Source organism: Coturnix japonica, chromosome 7 (genome assembly GCF_054131305.1).
Source record: "Coturnix japonica strain WE chromosome 7, WE-NBRP24, whole genome shotgun sequence".
Taxonomy (NCBI): domain Eukaryota; kingdom Metazoa; phylum Chordata; class Aves; order Galliformes; family Phasianidae; genus Coturnix; species Coturnix japonica.
The window spans coordinates 79,937-86,339 of record NC_140669.1 but is presented as its reverse complement, the minus strand read 5'-3'; the positions used below and the strand labels follow the sequence as shown (position 1 = coordinate 86,339).

Sequence of the window (6,403 nt, the reverse complement as noted above, 5' to 3'; positions counted from 1 at the left end):
TGCGATGCCCTCATTTTAGGGGCATCCTGACCATGTTTAAGGGTAGGTAGATGTAAGGGTGGTGTTTCTCCCTGGAGATTGCGTCCTGTGGTGAGTGTTTGTCTTTGGAATGACTAAATGATTTTTTTTGTTCCAGTGAGCTGTGCCATCTTTGGGTATCCTGACTGCGTTTAAGGGCTGTAAGCCTGAAGGGCGGCATCTCTCCTTGGGGACTGCTTCCCGTGGAATGCAGGGTAAGAGCATTTGTCTTTGGAAGGGGGTGTGCGGTCCCTTCCTGGGAGCAGCCCTGCGGAGAAGCACTGGGGGGTCCTGGTGGACGAGCAGCAGCACATGGGCCAGTGATGTGCACGTCTGGCCTAGGAGGTCAGCGATATCCGGGGCCGTGTTAATAGAGGAGCGGCCAGCAGGGAGAAGGAGCCGATTGTCGGTGCAGCGTCAGGGCGAAGGTGGGGAGCTGCTGGGGGCGGCTGCGCCCGCGTTAAGGAGCCGTGCGAGGAGCAGCGACACCGACAGCGCGAGATACGACGCGTCCAGCGGGATCCGCTCGAGCAGCCCGAGGGGACACGGCGGCCGTCAGGACTCCCGGCACCGGGCCGGACATGGGGGGTCATGCACTTGGATTTGCCCACGGCGCTGCCGCCCAGGCACGTGATCTTCACGGCCTCCGCAGCGCCGCCCTCAACCGAGGCCTCAGCCCGGGGCTGCTCCGCTCCAACGCTGCGTCCCCGCTGCGCGATGCATTGCGTCATCACCCGAGCGCCGTCGTACTCTGATGACGTCATCACAGCTGCGCCGTCTCGTGGGGTTGAAAGGCGGGGTCAGAGCTGGGGGCGGAGCCTGCGGAGTAGCGACCAATGAGAGGAGGGACGGCCGGTGGGCGTGGCTTGAGTGGAGGGGCGGGTCTATGCTAATCAGAGCCGCGGGGATCTCCGGGAGCGCTCCGCCACGATGAACCGGGGCCCGGCGGAGCCTCTGTCGGGGACGGAGCGGGAGCGGCACCGGCGGAGCGGGGTGGGAGCGGGGCTGGGGAAGAGGCGGAGGGGGCGGGGCGGGCGGCGGGTGAGTGACCATGAGGTATCGGGGGCGCGCGTGGGGCCGGGTGGTGTGCGGGCGGCGTTACAGGCATCGCTTCTCGGCCTTTTGGCTAAGATCAAGTGTAGTATCTGTTCTTATCAGTTTAATATCTGATACGTCCTCGATTAGAGGACTTTATATTAAACGGATTTTTGGGTGCGGGAGTTGGACCCGGAGCTTGCTCCCTCCGCTCCGCGCATCGTCCCGGTATGGCAGTACTTCCGGGCACGGTGCACCTCCCCCGGGAGGAGCGTGGTGGTGAAAGGCAGAGCTGGGCCCAGTGCTGGGCGGGGTGTGCGGGGATGGCCGGGATGAGGGCAGGGAGGGCAGCTCAGTCAGTTCCACATGGCGCCGAATTGCTGCGAGTGTGGATCTGCCTGGGGGGAGCGAGGCCCTGCACAGGGATCTGGACAGGCTGCACAGCTGGGCTGAACCAACGGGATGAAGTTCAACAAGAGCAAATGCCGGGTCCTGCGCTTTGGCCACAACAACCCCGGGCAGCGCTACAGGCTTGGGGCGGAGTGGCTGGAGGATTGTGTGGAGGAAACGGACCTGGGGGTATTGATGGATGCTGGCCTGAACATGAGTCGACAGTGTGCCCGGGTGGCCAAGAAGGACGACGGCATCCTGCCCTGTATAGAAACAGTGCTGCCAGCAGGAGCAGAGACGTGATTGTCCCCCTGTACTCAGCACTGGTGTGGCCACACCTCGAATTCTCTCTCCAGTTGTGGGCCCCTCACTGCAAGACACTGAGAGCCTGGAACGTGTTCAGAGGAGGGCTACAAAGCTGATGAGGGGTCTGGAGCACAATGGGGCCATATGAGGAGAGGCTGAGGGAGCTGGGAATGTCCAGCCTGGAGAAGAGATGGCTCAGGGGAGACCTGATTGCTCTCTATAACTTCCTGAAGGGAGGTTGCAGTGAGCTGGGGGTTGGCCTCTTCTCTTGTATTACTTTTCGGAAAGTGTAGTCAGGCATTGGAATGGACTGCACAGGGAGGTGGTGGAGTCACTGACCATGGGAGTGTTCAAGAAACGTCTGAATGTTGTGTTGTTGAATATGATTTAGCCAGGAAGTATTGGTGATGGTTGGACTAGATGACCTTCTAGGTCTTTTCCAACCTTGATAATTCTGTGATTCTGTGATTCTGTGTGTGTGTGTAATGTGTGTGTATATATACATATATATGTATATATATATATATGTGTGTGTATATATATATATAACTGTGTATGTGTGTGTTTGTATATCTGTGTTTGTGTATATATCTATATCTGTGTGTATGTGTATATATCTATATGTGTCTGTGTGTATATATGTATGTGTATATGTGTGATGGTGGTTGTGTCTGTGTGTGCATATATATGTGTCTGTGTGTGTATATATATATGTGTGTATATGTTTTTATTTATATGTGTGTGTGTAGATATATGTGTGTATATATATATGCACACATCTGTGTGTGTGTATATGAGTGTGTGTATATAAGTGTATTTGTATAAGTGTGTCTATATAAGTGTGTATATGTGTGTGTGTATGTATTTGTGTATATGGGGCTGTATTTGTGTATGGGGGTGTATATGGGTGGCTGTGTGTGTATATGTGTGTGTGAATGTGTGTGCATAAAACTGTATGTGTGTATATGAGTGTATGAGTGTATATGTGTCCATATGAGTGTATGTGTGTCTATATGAGTGTATGTGTGTACATGGGGGTGTATATGGGGGTATATATGGGGGTGTCTATGTGTGTGCGCGTATGGGGGTTTATATGGGTGTGTATGGGGGTGTGCATTATTGTGTGTGTGTATAAGTGTGAATATATAAAGTATATGTGTGTGCTGCTCCCCCTGCAATTCCCATATCCGCCACTAGGTGGCAGCACCAGTAGTGGAATCTTCAGTCCCAATCAGTGATGGACTGGATGGGGGAACTGCTTTGTTAATGGGGTGTGGGCATGGAATCGATATGGAACCTAATGGGGGGACCCTATTGATTATGGATTACTTCAGCCTGTATCTATAAGGTAGTTTGTATTTATGGTGCTGCTGCCTTTATTAACCCTACCTGCTTTCCATCCCTGTAGGTTGAGGTTGGATTCCTGTTGTCAGTATGCCCATTCCAGATCCATTTCAGCTCTGAATTCAACATCTGTGTACATAGAACAAAGACAAGGACCCAATGTGTGCAGGATGGATCCCACTGTGTGCTCACATTGCAGTGTGGGACATCTATCCTGTTGTCTCCTTACTGGGTATCAATGAGCAACAACATTCTTGCTGGATCCCAATGGAGCTGCAGATCCAATCCAGCCCTCATATTCATAATGGATCCCAATGGCAGGTGCTGATCTAACATGGTACCAGGATCTGGATGGACAGAGTAGAGATGGGTCCCAATTGCTTTTACATGTGGCTACATCCTATAATTCATCTTATTTTTTGCCCTATTCAGCCTCTGCTGGGTCTCCCTCTTCATCTCCCACATCGTCTTCCTCTTCATCATCTCCTTCATCATCTCCCTCATCATCATCATTCTAATCACTGTCATTGTGTCCTCATTTGCTGCCTGTTCTGCTCTCATATTTCCTGTGTCTCATTCTCTGATCATTCTCTGCCTCTCACTCTAAGAGCTCTCTGCGTGTTGTTCTATAACCATTAATTGATACTCAGTGTCCATTCATTCTGTGTTTCATTCTCTACCCATTCATTGCCACTTATTATCCAATCATTCTTTGTGTCTTATTCTGTAACCATTCATTGCTCTTCCTTCTCCAATCATTCTCTTATTTTATCAGCTTTCACTGCCACTCACTGTCCAATCATTCTCTGTTTCATTGCGTCAGCATTTACTGCCACTCACTGGCCAATCGTTGTTTGTGTCTCATTTTCTAGCCCTTCATTGCCATTCATTATCCAATCATTTTTTGTCTGTCTTTTTCTATCCATTCGCGGCCGCTCATTGTCCAATCATTCTGTCTGTCTCATTCTCTCATCATTCATTGCTACTTACTGTCCAATCATTCTCTGTGTCTTATTCTGTTACTATTCATTGCTATTCATTGTCATTGTGTCATTCTCTCCCCATTCACTACCATTCATTGTCCAGTCATTCTCTCTGTCTCATTTCATAGTTTCATAGTTTCATAGTTTTGTGCGGGTTGGAAGGGACCTTAGAGATCATCGAGTCCAGCCCCTGGGATTCGAGCCTCTGTGTAGCAGAGCGGCACTTCTACCACTTGCGCCACAGGGGGGATTCGAACTCCAGGATTTCCTAACCATTTATTGCTATTTACTGTCCAATCATTCTTTGTGTTTCATTTTGTCACCATTAACGGTCTTCTATTGTCCAATCATTCTCTGTGTCTCATTCTCTACCCATTCACTGTCATTCATTGTCCAATTGTTTTCTGTCTTTCATTTTGTCAACATTCACATCCACTCAGTCTCCAATCGTTGTCCTTGTTTCATTCTGTTACCTTTCACTGCCACTCACTGTCCAATCATTCTCTGTTTCATTATTTAACTATTAACTCCCACTCATTGTCCAACCATTCTATGTCTCATTCTCTATCCAGTCATTGCCCCTTACTGTCCAATCATTGTCTGTGTCTCATTCTCTCCCCACTCACTGTTACTTATTGTCCAATCATTCTCTGTGTTTATTTGGTTAACCCATCATTGCCACTTAGTGTACAATAATTGTCTGGTTTTTTTTCTCCAGTCATTCACTGCCAGTCATTGTCCAATCATTCTCTGTGTCTCATTCTCTACCCATTCACTGTCACTCACTGTCCAATCACTCTCTGTGTTTCATTCTTTACCTACTAACTACCACTCACTTTCCAAGCATTTCATGTCTTATTCTCTATCCCTTCACTGTCACTCACTGTCCAATCATTGTCTGTGTCTCATTCTGTAACCATTTACTTTCACTCATTGTCCAATTCTTTTTTGTCTTTCATTCTCTAACCATTCATTGCCACTCATTACCCAATCATCAATCCAATCCTAACCCTAATCCAATCATTCTCTATGTCTCATTATCCATTCACTGTCACTCACTGTCCAGTTGTTTTCTGTGTCTCATTCTGTTACCATTCACTGCCCTTTATTGTCCAATCATTCTCTATGTATTATTCTCTCTCCATTCAATGCTACTCATTGTCCAGCCATTCTCTGTGTCTCATTCTCTATCCATTCACTGGCACACACTGTCCAGTTGTTTTCCGTGTCTCATTTTCTCACCATTCATTGCCATTCCTTGTCCAATCATTCTGTTTGTTTCATTATTTAACTATTAACTGCCATTTAGTGTGTAATCATTCTATGTCTCATTTTCTACCCATTCATTGCCATTCATTATCCAATCATTCTCTGTCTCTCTTTATCCATTCTCTCCTCTTCATTTTCCAGTCATTCTCTGTGTCTTATTGTGCAGCCATTCATTGCTTCTCCTTGTCCAATCACTCTCTGTATCTTATTCTTTACCCATTCATTGCTACTCACTGTCCAATTATTCTGTCTCTCATCCTATAACCATTCATTGCCACTTGTTATCCAATCATTCTCTGTGTTTCTTTCTCTCAGCATTTAGTGCCACTCCTTGTCCAATCATTCTCTATGTTTCGTTCTTTAACTATTAACTCCCACTCACTGTCCAACCATTTTACGTCTTATTTTCTCCCTATTCACTGCCACTCACTGTCCAATCACTGTCTGTGTCTCATTCTCTCAGCAGTCAGTGCCACTCACTTTCCCATCATTCTCTGTTATTCTCTAACCCTTCACTGCCAATTCTTGTCCAGTCATTCTCTGTGTTTCATTTTCTATCTATTCACTGTCACTCATTCTCCAATGGCTTTTATGTCTCATTTTGTACCTATTTACTTTCATTCACCGTTCAATCATTCTGTGTCCTTCATTCTGTAACCCTTCAGTGACACTCAGTATCCAAACATTCTCTCTGTTTCATTGTCTAAGCATTGAGTGTCACTCAGTCACCAATCATTGCCTGTGTCTAATTCTCTACCCATTCACTGCCATTCATTGTCCAATCATTCTCTATGTTTCATTATTTCACTATTAATTGCCATTTAGTGTCCAATCATTTCATGTCTCATTCTCTACCCATTCATTTTCATTCACTGTCCAATCAGTCTTTGTGTCTCATTCTGTAACCTTTCATTGTTACTCTTTGTCCAATCATTCTCTGTGTCTGATTTTGTCACCATTCACTTCCACTCATTGTCCAATCAGTCTTTGTCTCTCATTCTTTACCCATTCATTGACACTCACTGTCCAATCATTCTCTGTGTTTCAATCTCTCAGCA

General features: G+C 46.9%; 1 non-coding gene across 1 annotated transcript; it reads left to right on the top strand.

Moving 5' to 3' along the window:
• Positions 1–1,124: 1,124 nt before the first annotated feature.
• Positions 1,125–1,315, top strand: LOC146760037 (U2 spliceosomal RNA). The gene has a single exon (XR_014948468.1). It is a non-coding gene; the product is annotated as a U2 spliceosomal RNA (small nuclear RNA).
• Positions 1,316–6,403: the final 5,088 nt, after the last annotated feature.